A 16,768-nucleotide genomic window follows, 5' to 3' on the forward strand; every position below is an offset into this window, starting at 1 on the left:
CAAATGTAGGTGTGCCCCGCCTCTCCCTTCTCTCAGCCCAGGAAGACTATTCAGTATGTAGATGCACCTCAGTGACACCTCCACCCTCCCTGTGTACAGGCTGTCTGAAAGGTATGCACAAAGCCCCAACTGTCACTCTGCCCAGACGTGGATTGGAGTCAAGCTGCAAAACACCAGACTCATAAGCACAGATAAATGCGCACTTTCTAGAAGTGGCATTTCTGTGATAGTAATAAAAAATACACCCACACCAGTAAGCAGTATTTATCATCACCATCACAACCATACCAAACACGCCTACGCTAGCCCTCATAAATCAGACAATACCCCTACACATAAGGCAGGGCATTTCTAATGCAATCTTATGAGAAGGCAGCACTCACAGGAGTGAGACACCAAGTTAGGCTGTTTGTCACTACCAGGACAGGCCATGCAATATGGCACATGTCCTGCCTTTCTACATACATGGCACCCTGCCCACAGGGCGTACTTTAGGGGTGACTTACATGTAGTAAAAGGGGAGTTCTGGGCCTGGCAAGTAAATTTAGATGCCAGGTCCCTGTGGCAGAAAACTGCGCACACAGGCCCTGCGCTAGCAGGCCTGAGACAGGTTTGAAAGTCTACTTCAGTGGGTGGCGCAAGCAGCGCTGCAGGCCCACTAGTAGTATTTAATTTACAGGCCCTGGGTATAGAGATACCACTGTACAAGGGACTTATAGGTAAATTAAATATGCCAATCAGGTATAAGCCAATCATACCAACTTTAGATGGGAGAGCACCTGCACTTTAACACTGGTCAGCAGTGATAAAGTGCTCAGAGTCCTAGAGCCAACAGCGAAAGGTCAGAAAAACCAGGAGGAAGGAGGCAAAAAGACTAGGGATGACCATGCGTATGGCCAAAAGTCCAACACAACCCCCTACCAGCCAAAATCCAGGGGAGAACAATCAATACCTTGATGTACTTTCCTGATTGGGGCGATAGAACAAGGACCCAGGCCCACAACAGCAGGGGCATGTTCCAGTTCTACGCCTTCCTGACTCCACTGGGATCTCTCTGTCAATGCGTCCCAGGCAGCCTAGACCAACCCACGGGGATTCTCTAGCTGCCAATGGCCAGAACCAGGCCCCAGGCCATCTAGGAGCCTCTGGTCTCTGAAACCATAATGAGTGGGGGGCGGTAGCCCCAGGTGCAAAGCAACCTGTCTCCACTCTATTTCCGATCAGTTCAGGGGCTCTACCCTGCCACTGATCCACCAACCTAGGGTCCGCACCCATAGGTTCTACAGGGGCTAGAGGCGAGGCTCTCCTCCCTCTACCCCTCCTTCTAGGATCCCGCCCTCCTCTCCTAGGAGGGGTATCACCAGAATCCACACTTGCCAGGGTGCTGGGTACAGCAGCCCTGCACAACTTTCTCGCCAGCCCAGGATCACTACCTGGCGACTGGCCACCCAACCTAGGGACGACACCCTTGGGTTGCACCGGGGTCCAGGGCGGGCTTCCCCCTCCCTGAACCCCACTTCCAGAGTCCTGCATCTCCCCACCTCGGGAGAAGCCACCAGAAGTTTCACACGGGGAGGTGAGCGCACTAACCGCCCCCCCAACCAGGTCAGAGTTTACCCCCTGAACCTGTCTATCTAGTCCAGGGACGACACCCTTAGACTGGACCATTGCCCAGCGAACCAGGACTTCCTTGGGAGCACACCTACCCCCTACCAGATCAGAGCTTACCCCCTGAATCTGGCAATCCAACCCAGAGTCACTACCCTGCGGTTGAACCACTGCCTGGCGCACCAGGACTTCCTGGGGGGCACACCTACCCCCCATCAGGGAAACACTTTCCCCAAGGGCCACACAAGAGTCTGGCTGGCGCAGGTCTCCTGACCTCTGCCCATCGGACAGAGTCTGGATTCCCCCCAGCCCAGAAATGGTCTCACCAAGGTCATTCCTGGGGGGCTCTGCACTCAGAGCCGACCCCTGACCCTCCAGGTTCTCCACTGGGGCCCGCAGCCCCCTCTCAACCCTATGCCTGGATTTCCGCCTCCTCCGCTGTAGAGCGAGACTACCAGACACCAGGACCGGCGGAACGCTATCACCAGCCACCCGCCCAAGTCCTAATGACAAAATGGGATCCTTCTGAACAGCTGGCCCTACGGCACAGGCTAGGCTCACCTCCTGGCGTTCACTCATGGAACCCTCCAGGACCTGGGACTGGAGCTCGGGTACCCTGGGCCTCAGCCCAACCCCATTCCCTCTCCTCTGAGACTGGACATGGGGTGCCTTACCCGCCCCAATACACTGGGACCTACCTGGGACACAAGCCTTTCCCACCACACCTGGTTGGGAAACACCTAGACCACTCTCATTAGGAACACCCCCTAATGTCACACCAGACCCTCTGGTACGCAACCAGAAGTCTGCCTCCTTTGCAAGCTCCCTGGAGTCAGAGAGCTCACACACTGACAAGTGTTGGCGTAACTCTGAAAAACAACAACGAAACAGGTGCTCTCTGAGAATCAGATTAAACAGCCCTTCAAAATTGTTTACTGTGCTACCCTTCACCCATCCATCTAGTGCAATGCAGCAAGCCTCCACAAACTCCTCCCAAGACTGGTGGGACAGTTTCTTACCACCCCTAAACCTTTTTCTGTATTCCTCAGGGGAGAAACCATACTTCACAATCAGTGCGTTCTTCACAGCGGAGTACCCCTCCCTGTCACTCTCTTCTAGAGTCAGTAGGGCATCCCTCCCCTCCTCAGGAATAAAACTCCCTAGGCCAGTTCCCCAATCCTTCTCAGGGATCCTGCGCTCTACCAGAGCCCTCTCATATTCCTTTAACCACTGACGTATGTCACCCCCCTCTTGGAACCTAGGTACCAGATCTATGGGTATGTGAGGAACATCTTTGCTACAGCACTGTACATTGCTGCCACCACTGGACTCCACCTGCAGCGCTGGTGAGTCCAGAACCTTCAGACTGCGCTCTAGAGCGAGTCTTTCTCTGGCAAAGGCCCTCTCTGCCTCTGCCATTCTCTCCTGTACTAAGGCCTTCTCTACCTCAGCCCTTCTCTCCTCAACAGCTAGGCGCGCTAACTGCAACTTCAGGTCCCTCTCTTCCCGCCTATCTCTTAGCTCATCAGGCGTCAAGGAATGAGAGGTAGCCCTGCTTCTTACACTGGACCCAGCAAGGGACTCCCTATCACTGGGGCCTTCCCTGTCAACTGGCGTCCCCAACCGGTCATTCTCACCCTCCTGATCAGTCTCTCTACCACTCTCTAGGGATGAGGTCTGGGAGCCCTCCCATTGGGAACCCTCGCTACACTCAGGATCCTCTGGGTACCCCCTAAGCACACTCCCTCCCTGGGTAAATGTCACAAACCTTTCAAAGAAATTCAGAGATCTCCTGAGGTCCCCTTCTACAGGCAGCCCTCTCTCTCTACAGAACCCCTCTAATTCCTCCTGCGTGTAAAACGGCAGGTCCTCTAAATCAAAGGTAAGCCCCATCTTGAAAAGGTACAAATAACTCAACTGTGACAACCACAATACCCAAGCGTGAGAACTGAAAACAGGAAAAATGACCAAAGAGAGAAAGTTAAGAGAAGCCAAACATGTGATGGTCTAAACGCAATCCTTGTAGTGAAATAATGAGTCACAATGGTATTGTGCAAGCGCAAGTCCTATCCTCACCGCTGACTTCCAATGTTAGAAATGGGGTTTCTGGTTGGCTAGGGTATGCACCTCAGCCAGGCAGAACTTACCCACTCTAGTCAGGGCAAGGGAGTTACACGTCCAAGGTAACCCCTGCTCACCCCCTTGGTAGCTTGGCACGAGCAGTCAGGCTTAACCCAGAGGCAATGCGTAAAGCGTTTGCACAACACACACATACATGTGACGCAATATTCCCACCACCAAGGAAACACAACACTAGATTATATGAAAATATCCTGTATTGTACACAACGTAATTATCAGACAAACATCACATAACAGTACTATCCTGCTACCTTAGCAGTTGTCAGAACGTTACACATTAGTTACTCTGCAAACTAGCAGTAGTCACACATAACACACAGGTTACTCAGTATTCTGCAACATAAGCAGTAGTCAGGAAACACGTTATCACATTAGAACACTTGTCATAAGCATATCATAAAACGCCCATAGTAGGAACATTAAAAAAACCTATGGCAAGTTAGGGAAACATATTAGCAAGTCATGCCCATAAAAGGAACATGTGCACACATATGTCAAAGCATCATAAAACAGGTAGGCAATATACCATAATGGCAAAGTCTGTAGAAAGAACTTTAGATTATAATGGTCCATTTTAAAGTACCTGTTTTGCTAGAGGCACCTCCAGTGCCTGAGGAGCCGAAACAAGGGGGCCCCCGGCGCTCCATGCGCCAAACGGGGGCCTCGTGATCCTGTAACGGGAGAGGGGCAGCACGCACCCTCTCCGATCCTTATTGGGTCCCTCCTGGGGACTCGGGGCCTTTAGGGCCCCCCCCTCGGGCCTCAACCGGCCCTCTCCACAAGGGGGGAGCCCAAAGCGGTAAAGATTAGAGCTGGAGGGGCGTTCGCGCCCCTAGCGCAGTGACCGGGGGAAAGGGAATCCCCTTCCTCCCCCGCGTCCTGCTTGTCGGGAGGCAGCCGCCCTTGTCCTCGGTGCGGCTGCCAAAGTAGTGGGAGAAGCAGGGGCCTCCGTTGAGGCACTGCCCCTGCTTCTGGAAGCGGCAGCACCCGGTCTGGTGCGCGGCCGCTGTGCTGCCTTCCCTCGTCCTCTGGGAAGGCAGCGCCGAAGGTGACGGTCCCGGTGTGCCCCGGGGGCGCTCCGAAGAGTGCGCGTCCCCCAGGGGCACGGTAGGAGCGTGCTGCTCCTTCCTTTACTTCTTGAAGTGCCCCGGGGGCACTAAAGTCAGCGCGATCCTTGCGCTGGAAACAAAAAGCCCTGCCCGGGCTGCGGCGGTGATTCTCTGCCACCACGATGCGCTTTTAGAAGCGCTTTTGAATAGAATAGAGCCCAGGTTGCGGCGGTGATGTCCCCCTGTAGTAGAGCGCTTTTTCAAGCGCAATGGCACAACAAGGGGCAGCGCTTAGAAGCGCTACTTTTTGATAGAGAGGTGAAGCCCTCCCCGTGCAGAGGATGGCTACAGGGGTCAGGGGCCACAGCACCCTGCCCCTGGGGAGCAGGTCCTACGAAGCAGGTCCACAGGTGGTGGGGGGGCCAGCAACAGGCCAGCGCAAAGAGGGTGCAGGCTAGTGGCAAGTCCTTTGTAGTGACCAAGCAGGTCACAGGTCAGCACAGCAGCAGCAGTCCATGGCGGTTCCTGGTGAGTCCTTCCAGTAGTCTGTGTCCAGTTCCAGGTAAGTTCAAAACGTCTCCAAATTGTGGGGAAAATTCCCCTGTACTTATAGTCAGTTCTTACAGTGTTTTACAGTGGTAGGTAGAGGAGGTTCCAGCCAGTTACAACTGGTTCTGGGAGTGCCCCCTCTCTCCTTTCAGCACAGGCTCCAAACATCAGTGGGGGGTTAACGACCCTATTGTGTGAGGCCAGGGCACAGCCTTTACAAATGTAGGTGTGCCCCGCCTCTCCCTTCTCTCAGCCCAGGAAGACTATTCAGTATGTAGATGCACCTCAGTGACACCTCCACCCTCCCTGTGTACAGGCTGTCTGAAAGGTATGCACAAAGCCCCAACTGTCACTCTGCCCAGACGTGGATTGGAGTCAAGCTGCAAAACACCAGACTCATAAGCACAGATAAATGCGCACTTTCTAGAAGTGGCATTTCTGTGATAGTAATAAAAAATACACCCACACCAGTAAGCAGTATTTATCATCACCATCACAACCATACCAAACACGCCTACGCTAGCCCTCATAAATCAGACAATACCCCTACACATAAGGCAGGGCATTTCTAATGCAATCTTATGAGAAGGCAGCACTCACAGCAGTGAGACACCAAGTTAGGCTGTTTGTCACTACCAGGACAGGCCATGCAATATGGCACATGTCCTGCCTTTCTACATACATGGCACCCTGCCCACAGGGCGTACTTTAGGGGTGACTTACATGTAGTAAAAGGGGAGTTCTGGGCCTGGCAAGTAAATTTAGATGCCAGGTCCCTGTGGCAGAAAACTGCGCACACAGGCCCTGCGCTAGCAGGCCTGAGACAGGTTTGAAAGTCTACTTCAGTGGGTGGCGCAAGCAGCGCTGCAGGCCCACTAGTAGTATTTAATTTACAGGCCCTGGGTATAGAGATACCACTGTACAAGGGACTTATAGGTAAATTAAATATGCCAATCAGGTATAAGCCAATCATACCAACTTTAGATGGGAGAGCACCTGCACTTTAACACTGGTCAGCAGTGATAAAGTGCTCAGAGTCCTAGAGCCAACAGCGAAAGGTCAGAAAAACCAGGAGGAAGGAGGCAAAAAGACTAGGGATGACCATGCGTATGGCCAAAAGTCCAACAGCTAGCTTAATGGCTAAAAGGAGGAATAGTTATGGAGCACAGGGAAGGAGTGAAGGTAAAGGTGAGGCGCGTGTTGAGGGATGGGAGGGGAGGTGAGGAAGAGTGGGAGGCACAAAGCATAGTAGTGATGTAGGGACTTAAAATTAAAATTTAAGTTAGGGGCTTATGAAGAGATTGGAGAGTCTTGGGGACTGATATAGGAGATGCGATACTGAGAGCGGAAGGTAGTGATGAAATACTAAGGAAAGAATTATATTAGAGGTGAAGATCCAGGAGGCTTAAATGTGGGGTGACAGATGGAGAAAGTGAGAGGCCCTGAATAGGCACAGGAAGTAAGATGTTAGGGAAAAGCATTTAGGACAACTGTAATAATAAATCAGGAAACTTTAAAAGCACTCACAGATGAGGTGAGGTGGGATTTAAGGGCATCATCGCTGAATTCTGAAATGTAAGAGTGATCATTTCTCCTCTTATTGCTTTCTTGCATGACCAAAGTCGAATTTGAAAAAATTGGGTCTTGGACAATTATGGGAAACAAAGATACTAATCACTAAGGTACCATCTCAGTTTGTACATATTTTCATTAGTACTAGGAGTCCTATGGAGAGCTAGAGGCATTTTGCAAAGAAGTACACCTGTTTGAGAGGGCTCTTACTATTATTATAATAATAATAATAATAATAATAATAATAATAATAATAATGTGTAGTGTATGATGCTTAGGAGGAACGGTTGATGCTTTCTGAAGTTCAGAGGGAAATAGTTTGAGACTAAGAGAATTTTGCCCTAGAAGGCATGCCTCTGTGGTGAGGAAGACAAGGTTCAGTGTTATAAATACTCAAAGAGCTCAGGTCTTAGTGTGCAGTACTCAGTTAAAGTTAATTGTGGATTTACAGAAGCCTAAAATGCCAGGAAATGAGGCATTCTGCTTCTCACAGTGGAAGAATGTTCTCTGAGATCGGATAAATGTCCAGAATATATGATTCTATGACATTATAATGATATACATAATACTGACATAAAATAAATGTCATCGAAAAAAAATTGAGAACTCAAATATTTCCATCCTATACATAAGACACAAAAACATAATTATCAGCAGGATAAATATTGCCATACAAATGCTGAAAAGTTGAAAATATATAGAAATAAGAAATATCACAATTTCAACAAAACATATGACAAAACCATTAAAAAATATTAACCAAAGAATTGCTAAAATTATTAAAATAGTTATACATTTATATTTTTGGTTAAATGAATATCAACATATAAATACATTACATATCTATAAATGGAAGAAAAAACAACAAGTGTTTACCCTATAGGGAAAAACATATTTCAGACTACTAAACCAACAACCAATGAAATTGAACAGTTTTAACAATTTGAAACACTTTTCCAATTAAAAAAGTAATTTGTAAAGGAAATGCAAATGGCTGATTAATTGTTGAAGCTGAACCTACTACTGCCCTACCAACGCTACAACTTTAAAGGCTGCAGCACTAGTCAGAAAAAAGACAGTACATTTACAAACTTACAAACTAAGTACTCAATTAGAGCACAAATTAAACATAACTACAAAAATAAATTAAATGATTTAATATACACACAAATAATGACAATTATGAAAAACTTGTATCTCTAAAGCATGGGTCCAAGGACATGAAAAATAACACCAAACAATACACAAAAAGAATGAACTATTGCTAAATTAAAATACAGGAATGACACAAAGAAATATAAGTAGAACAATAAAAATCTGTAAAACTCAAACACTTAGGGTAATAAAAAAAACTTTTTTATTTGGAAATAAGTGCCAAAAGAGTAAATAACAAAACAATTAAATAGACAACTGCAAAAAATAACTTTTTTAACAGTAAAATTAAAATTAGAGAATAGTGAAAATTTTAAAAAAACAAAAGCCCTCCAAACAAAACTTTACGAGAAAACAAGAAAATGAGGAAACAACAAAAATGTAAGTACATAATGTAAAAAGTAAAACATGTAAAAAAAATATACATAAAAAAATATGTAACTAGCATATAATACACAGAACGATAACATAATGTAAGAATGTTAATTATTAATTAGGATGGATTCGGTACAACACACGGATGAAGGCCACAAACTTCTGAAACTTTAAATCTGATTTAAATCTGGGCTGAAGCCCTGTAGGTATAGCACCAAGCAGGCAGGCTTAATGTAGGTCATTTTTGATAATATTTAGCCACAGCAAAGCAGTTCAGAAGTAGAAAACACAGCACAACTATTTTAAAGCAGTAGGGGATAATGAAACAAGTAAAATGACACAAAAACAACAAATATCCAATCAGGTTAAACTGAGATATGAATTTTGAAATGCTTAGAGCAAAAAACACTCACAAGAAATAAAGTTCCCATCAGTAGTCACTGTTCATGACTGACAGGAACCTAAGAGTTATATCAGGCTGACCGCAATGGAACTAGTCAGGTATAACAAGCGAGTTCATCCCAGTCAAATATTTTACCTTCAAAATCCTCCAGCTTGTCACGGGTGCAAGCAGTATCCGCTGAAGCCTCTCAAAGCTGGATAGCCACTGGACGAGGTGCTACTTGGCTTCATTTAGGTTTTGAGACCATTAATGATCAAATTTTCTACCAAATTGCTGTGCACACCTAAAAATAAGATTAGTAAATCTTTCAGGGTACAACAGAGACTGTTAAAGTCTTCTTTCATCTTTAGTGGATGAGTTGCAGTATGGAAGGAGGACTTTAACTGAACCGTTCTTGTACTTCATAGGCAAGCTCAATCTGCCGTTAGTGCATTATGACTGCTATCCTTCCCCTTGCGAACACTGAAGGTTCTTAAATTAAATATTAAATGTAATATTACAAACAGATAATCAATAATGCTTGACGAGGATCTACCCTTAGAGATTGGGAAGAATACTGAATTCCTAGGAAGCAATCACACACAGTCATTGAGATCAAAAACATCTAAAAATATTTCTTTTTAATTACTCTGTAAAGATCTTGAGAAGGATCCTGCTTGACAGCATTTACGAATGAGCCCTAAAAGAGGCAGTCATGTCCAGGGTTCACCATGGGATTTAAATATGCCTGGGCACTATGGAACAATGTTTCAATATTAATTTTCTAATGGCAAGGTATGTGAAAATTAAAAAAGGAAGCATTAATCTTGCTTTATTAAACTTTCAACTGATTTTAATCTCATTGACAGGCCAAAAGGCTATGAGGAGCATTATCAGAAAACTCCAAATTTAAGTTGCTACTCTCTATTAAAGAAGGACAAATATCCTGAAGCACATACACAAAACTGGCTGCAGCAACCATGGTGAATACTGAAGACTTCCAAATAAAGTGAGTGTTACCATACACATTATAGACCACAATGCGTCTGGGTGAATTGTTTGCTAGGAGGTGGGGCAGCATGCTACCTCCTCACTTATGCAATTTTCTCTTTGTTGACAGGTCAAAGGTTTAGATGATAATCTGGAAAATAGGGTTGAGAAAGGCATGGTTTCATTGTTATAGAGCCTGCATTCTAATTTGCTTTTAATTGAACACTATGGCCCAAAGGGAGAATGAGCCAGGTCCTCTCCGTCATTACGAGTGATTAATTAGAACAGTTATGGTGCCTTTTTGTTTTCCCTTTATAATAATGATCTAGAAAAGAAGCATTTAGGCGTACTCTCTGATCACCCTTGAATTTGCTAAAAAAATAACACCCATTGCACTGGAATGTTTTGTATCTACTTATGCTGCATTTACAGAGAATTTGTATCTTAATGTTATAATAAGTAAATCAAAGATAATGTCCCTAAGCTCCAGGGGTAGGAAGGTTATTACTGTTAGCATTAATGCTGCCCCTATGGAAATTGAGCAGTTCTTCTCATACTTGAGAGTTTTGTTTGATGGCAAACTGCATTGGGGCCCACTGTCACGTCATAAGACAAATTAATTTCCCAAGGTTAATGGTGTAATACTGAATTGTGCAAGTTCATGCCTGAATATGTACATTCCTTCTATTCTGAATATCTGTTGAGCTAAAAATATGGCTGGTACATTGTATGGTGTTGATATATGGGCGCATTCAAGAATGGGATTCCTCCAGATAGAAGAAACTTGAATGTTCCATGGGCTTTCCCCGACATACTCAATACATCAGGAGTTGGATGCTGAGAAGACAAAATAAAAAGTGCTTGATCTTTTCTTATGGATTTCAGTGTGGCCTAATACGAATGCCATACTAACTAAAGATGTATATTTTAGGATATCCTTAATTTTGACTCCCCAAAAGTTATTGTTTGCATCAAGTATATTAATCGCCCTTTAAAAAAATCTGGATACAGGAAACATGTTAATTTTCCTACCAAGAAATTAGAAGAAGTCCTCAGTAGAAATAAATCACAAGTCATCCCAACCAATGAAGCCATTGGACATGAGCAATATCTTGGCTCGATAGTCAATTCAAGAGGGAGAAATCTTTGACCAGATTTACATTTGGCCTGCTTCCATAGCTGCTTTCATTAAGTTGAGTAGGGTAGAGGATTCATCAACCTAGACCTTTCCATGTGATGACACTGCAGTAGTAACCTGTACACCTTACTGCCTCATCCCATCTTCATATAGAATATTTGTTTACAAATAGGAAGAGCAGGTGTTCAACAGACCAGATATCAGGAATGGGCAGCTCACATCTTGGGTCAGGTATATTGATGACCTGTTTGTACTGTGGAAAAGGGATATAGATATGGCCAAAAGCTTTGTATATAGGATTAATGACAACAATTTACATGTGGCATTCACTAGTCAAATAAGTGACTCATGGCTACAGCTTTGAAATGTGAGGCTTATGGTAAGGGCTTCTAAACTTACTACTGCTGTAGTTAGAAGAAGTACAGCAAGAAACAGCATGCTCCGTGCAAGCAGTTTTCACCCTGTGGCATTAATAAATAGTATATCATATCAGGAACCTATGCAGAGAAAAAGGATTTACAGTACTGAAGTACACTTTGAAAGAGTACAGGATGAAACGATAACTAGGTTGAAGGCAAAGGGTTACTCAGATGAAATCTTATCCATAGAAACATGCAGAATAGCAAAACGTAAAAGGGAAGATGTTCTTTTCAAGAAAGACAAAGCCAGGAAACGAGATCAAGTATGTAAGTTTATCACATCGAACCCCAATCAATATGATAAAATAAAGAGTGCTTTACAAAAGCACTGATATCTCATTAGAAATGACCGAGCTACTAGCAATGAGATGGGCAAGAAATCAAAAGTTACATTCAGGAAGGCACCATTCATGAGAGATAGGTTAGGAAACAAGTGAGGTATTTACAAGGAAGGAACTGTGGCTCAAACCACAGAACAGAATTACAAACTGTAATAAATGTAAAGCATGTGTGAATGGAGTAAATATTACAGAGATGGTTACCAATTTCAACACAAAGATTAAGATAAGAAGAGATTTACACAACAAGACAGAGTTTGTAGTCCAGGCCTTGTTCTGCCCATGCCCCAAAACGTATGTGGTCAGTACTATACTACCGGTGCACAAAAGAGTCCTTAAACATCTCGGGAAATCAGTGCCATAATAGGTAGACTGGGCAGCTTTAATATTTTGGCGATAAAGTCTGATGGATTGCCTATAACTTTCTCTGGCAGAGGGTCTGTAGTTCTTTCTCCAGATTCTTTCAAATTTTTTACATTTCTTTCTCAATTCTAGCAAGGAAGGAGAGAACCAGGGTTTAGCCTTATGGGATAGTTTATTTACTCTTGATTTAATAGGCAGAATAACATCCAAAGAGGAGGAAATCCACTCATCAAATGAATATGCAGAGGCAGAGAAATTATTGAACATAAGGGAAGCTTGAAGAGCAGCGCGCCACTCACTGGAAACCAGCTTTGACCAGATACGTCCAGAGGTTAAAGAGCTAGATTGCAGATCCCGCATGGCATTATAGGAAAAAGAGAATGATAAGAGGGAGTGATCTGTCCTGGTTAGAGGCAAAGGAGACAGAGCAGTGAGATCAGGGTATTGCTGAATAGAAGGTCCAAAGTATGGCCTTTAAGGTGCGTGGGTCCAATTACGTGTTGAGTTAAGTCAAGCGCAGTGAGAGAGGCTAATAGTGATTTAGCTTGAGGACAGTCTACATTATCAAGATGGATATTGAAATCTCCAAGGATAGTAAAATTAGGGGATTTACAAATGAGACTGGCTGCAACCTCAGGTAAGGTATCTAAAAAGCGAGTACCAGGTCCCGGAGGCCGATAGAGAAGCATTCCAGAAAAAGTAAAAGTGGGCGACAGATAAAGAGAGAAACTTAAACTTTCACAGTCTGGAATGTCAAAGGATGATGTGACGCACCTAAAGGTATTTTTATAAATAATGGCTATACCGCCACCTCTCGCAAAGGGTCTATCCAAGTGTGCCATAGAGTAGGTAGAGGGTAAAGAATTATAGACGTCCACTGCAGAGTCTTCACCCAACTAAGTTTCGGTAAGAAACAGGGCATCCTATTGTGAAATCTCAATTCAACTTATAACCCACCTGCCTTGCCAATGTGTGCAAAATCATTATAAGTCATCAACACGTCCCAGTCCACTAGACAATAGTCTGAGGCCATAGATCTTCTTCTACCTAATGCTACTGAGTTCATGTTTTGTTTGGGAAACCACAAGGGGAAATAGGGGGGGTTCTAGATTCAGAGATCTACAGGACTACTTTGCCCCATGAAAGGAGGGGCCAACATTGCTTCCACGCTTCACAGCACTTTTCCTCTCCTGCGGTAGAGGCCGGCTAACCCTCTTTTGTGTCTAATGAAACAGGTACGGCATGACATAGTGATTTTTTGTACCTTGAGTATAAGTGAGATAACTTGTTTCCGTTGGTTATTGAGACAATGGGGAAACTGAAGCTGCCATCTAGTTTGGTTAAGTCTCATACTCCAATTTCTACCTCTCTGGATGGATTTCTACAACGTGCAGTAGAGGTAATTAGTAAAGAGATCGAAGTAGTGGAATGTTTTTTATCTTTTTCTTCCCCACTCTTCCAGTTCTATCTGAGGAGTGGCCTTTTGCCTCTGCCATAGCTGTAAGGGGGGGAGGGACCACGCCCTTGAATTTAACGCCATGAAAAGGAAGAAGGTGGAGCCTGGCAGGAGGTCTGTCCACCCACGTGGGAGTACTGTGCATTCATCTAAAGCACTACATGAGCTCGATAAAAGAACAGGCACTCTGGGACCATTATTGGACAAACATTAGGTGAAATTTATAGTCGCTTTGGACACCAAATTGGAACCAATTGTTTAACGACTATCTGCACTTGAATCAAGGTTATCCAGTTGTAAATTACATGTGTCCCCTTCTTATATGTTTGATGGCAAAGTACAAGATTGTGTACCTAGGGCCTTACTTCGGTATACTGTTCCCGCTGCGTTTTTGGCCATAAGTAGGGGGTGGAGAGGTGACGGGAGGGCTTCCAATATGAGGGGAGCATCCTACCCTTACTGTGTTAATGTAAGCATGCCCCGCTGGCCTAAACAAGCATGCTTAAAATGAGGATTGCAATAAGGGTATAGGGTTCAGGAATGTAGGTCTATATCAGACCAGCTTCCATGGATTCTAGTAATGAGACTAATGCCCAACCTAGCGGGAGACAGCAGCAGGCATCTGAGGGGGAACACTCTTACCTAGACAGGGAGACCTTGATTGATATTTATAACACCTTTGATAGGTGTTTGAGCCCGCCCAGTGATGGTTCCCTTGACAATCTATCAGTAAGTGACCAGCACACAGTCCTATTTGCATCTATAAATTAATTATGCACAAAGGACTATGCTGGAAAAGCCTATTCACCTTTATAAATCAATTATGTACAAAGGAATATGCTGGAAAGACCCCTTTATTGTAATTGTCCAAATGGTATAACAAGGAATATTGAGATGCCAAGAGGAAACTTATTAGAGCCCCTAAGATGGTTAGAGCTGCTTGTAATAAAATATAAACAGTTAATCTCTAACTATGAGCAGGGATGGGTAGATGTAACTCGATGGAGCTGGTTGCGGCGTCACATTGTAAGAATTACAAGTCCTTCAGGCACATATTTGCTTATGGGTGGCCGAGATCTAATAACCCATCGGAGCCTGCAGTGCAGCCCTGTCAATGGATAGAAGATTTCTCAAGAATCTATGCCCCTTTCCCATAGAGTTAAGAGAGGATGGAATAATAGTTCCAGAGCAAGTTCCTGAAATGGGTGTAGGGTCCAAGCCACTATATTGTTAGTTAGAGAAAACATTTCAAGCCATCCAGGTAATGCCCTCAGGAAAAGCGCCAGGGCCGGATGGAATCCCTTGGGATCTGTATAGATCAGACCCACTTGTCTTGGACCCTTACATAAGCTGGCTCACAAATTATATAGCTGCAGGTGGGTTTCTTCCAGAAACCTGGACAAATGCAGAAATAATATCAGTCTACAAAAAGGGAGATAGGAACATTCAAAATAATTATCTTTTGTTGTCAGGTATGGGGAAGGTTACATGACTGGATAAATTAAGTCTCGATTCTTTCACCCTAGCAGGCGGGTTTAGATCTAGCGTGAATACAATTGACCACATTTTTTGGTTTGCTGTCATAGTTTCAAAATATCTATACTTGGCCTTTGAGGAACTAAGGGCAGCCTTCGACTTAGTTCAGAGGCAGTACCTGTGATTCACCTTCGCCAAGATGGGTATTGATGATAACTTGTTGAATGTCCTTATAGGATTTCACAGTAACACCACTGCCCAGGTGAGATGGGGGATGAATCAAAACCTCACCAAATGCACTCTGGTGCATCATGGTGTGGGACAAGGATGTGTCTTGGCGCCATCACTTTTAGGCTACATATAAATGATATTGTTGATACAATGTGTGATTGCTTCCCAGAGCACTCAATTGTCCCATTATGTTTTGATTTAGGGCTCAACAGGCTGGGGGACTTGGTGGCGTTAAGATCCTTTTTATACTGGGTTAGACTATGGTCTACAAATGAGCTCCTCCACTATAGGTTAGCTGTGGATGAAGTGCTGAGTCTGAGTAGGGACCATTTATTCCCTTGGTTCAAGTTTGTTAAGTATAATTTTACCAACTTGGGTTTAGGGGAGTATTGGTCAATCCCTAAATTGATGGTTTCAGATGCCAAAGGGTGAGTTATTACAGCCTTCTGGCAGATGAACATCCTAGAATATAATTGTAAGGCCAAACCAGGGAGCTTTGTGGAGGACTTTCTTGATCTTAAGGCACTCCCAGGAAAAGAGCCCTATATAGATGCTATCAATCATCGGTTGCCCTTACGTGTTATCAAATTTAGGCTGGGAAATCTCTTAGTCAATAAATTTGTTTGCAAATAGAAGGCCCTGTTATCTACCTCTGCTTCATGTCAGCATTGTAGGTATGCCAGTGAGGACGCAGAAGATAGACAATGTCATTTTTTTGCACAAGGCATAAAAAGTTGTGTCAAACCTGGATAGAAACCTTGTGTAAAGATACTGGAGTGAGACGTTTCCAGGAGGCATATAGGGTATTTTGCATTGGTCCTGGGGCAAGCTACCGTCTGGGGAGTCAGCCATTATATCTAAGTTGTATGGCTGATCAGGAAAAAGGATGGATTGACATTCTAAAATGAATTAGTACTGCAGTGCCTAGATGGTTTTATCATATTTTTTAAACAACAATTAATGATGGACTGATTTTCTTTCTTTTATCTTATGATGAAGTTTTATTCTCTGGTTTCTACCTTCACAATATTCTGTACTGCTTAGTATTAAGAACTTTTATTGTTCTTAATTGAGATGCAGTGTTTTATTAATGTGTTTTATGGGCGATGTCTGAAATAAACGTATTGATTGATTGTTTGATTGAACTGAATTTATAAAATTGCTCATTTGGTACAGACTGAAGAGTGAAGAAAAGCCATTTCCTTTGTGGGCTGGAAGTTATGCTCTGATCTCCCAGAATACTGTCCCACTGAACAAGGTTCAGCTTTTACCAGTAATACCATCTCCAGTGACAAACTATGCAACAGTATACACAGCTCTAAACAATTCCCAACATTTGTTTGCTCAGCTTGAAAACCAGCCTGTGCTACCAAGTTTCTGTGATGAAGATATTTTCTGTATTGTAGCTCACATTTTTATGAGCAAACCAGTAGAATTTGATAACTTTTATCTATTGATGGGTGTTTCCCACATGACAAAAGTTGCACTGCGTTGTGCAGGAAGTAATCTCAGTGGATGTGACAAACTCA

The sequence above is a fragment of the Pleurodeles waltl genome, chromosome 9, assembly GCF_031143425.1.
Source record: "Pleurodeles waltl isolate 20211129_DDA chromosome 9, aPleWal1.hap1.20221129, whole genome shotgun sequence".
Taxonomy (NCBI): domain Eukaryota; kingdom Metazoa; phylum Chordata; class Amphibia; order Caudata; family Salamandridae; genus Pleurodeles; species Pleurodeles waltl.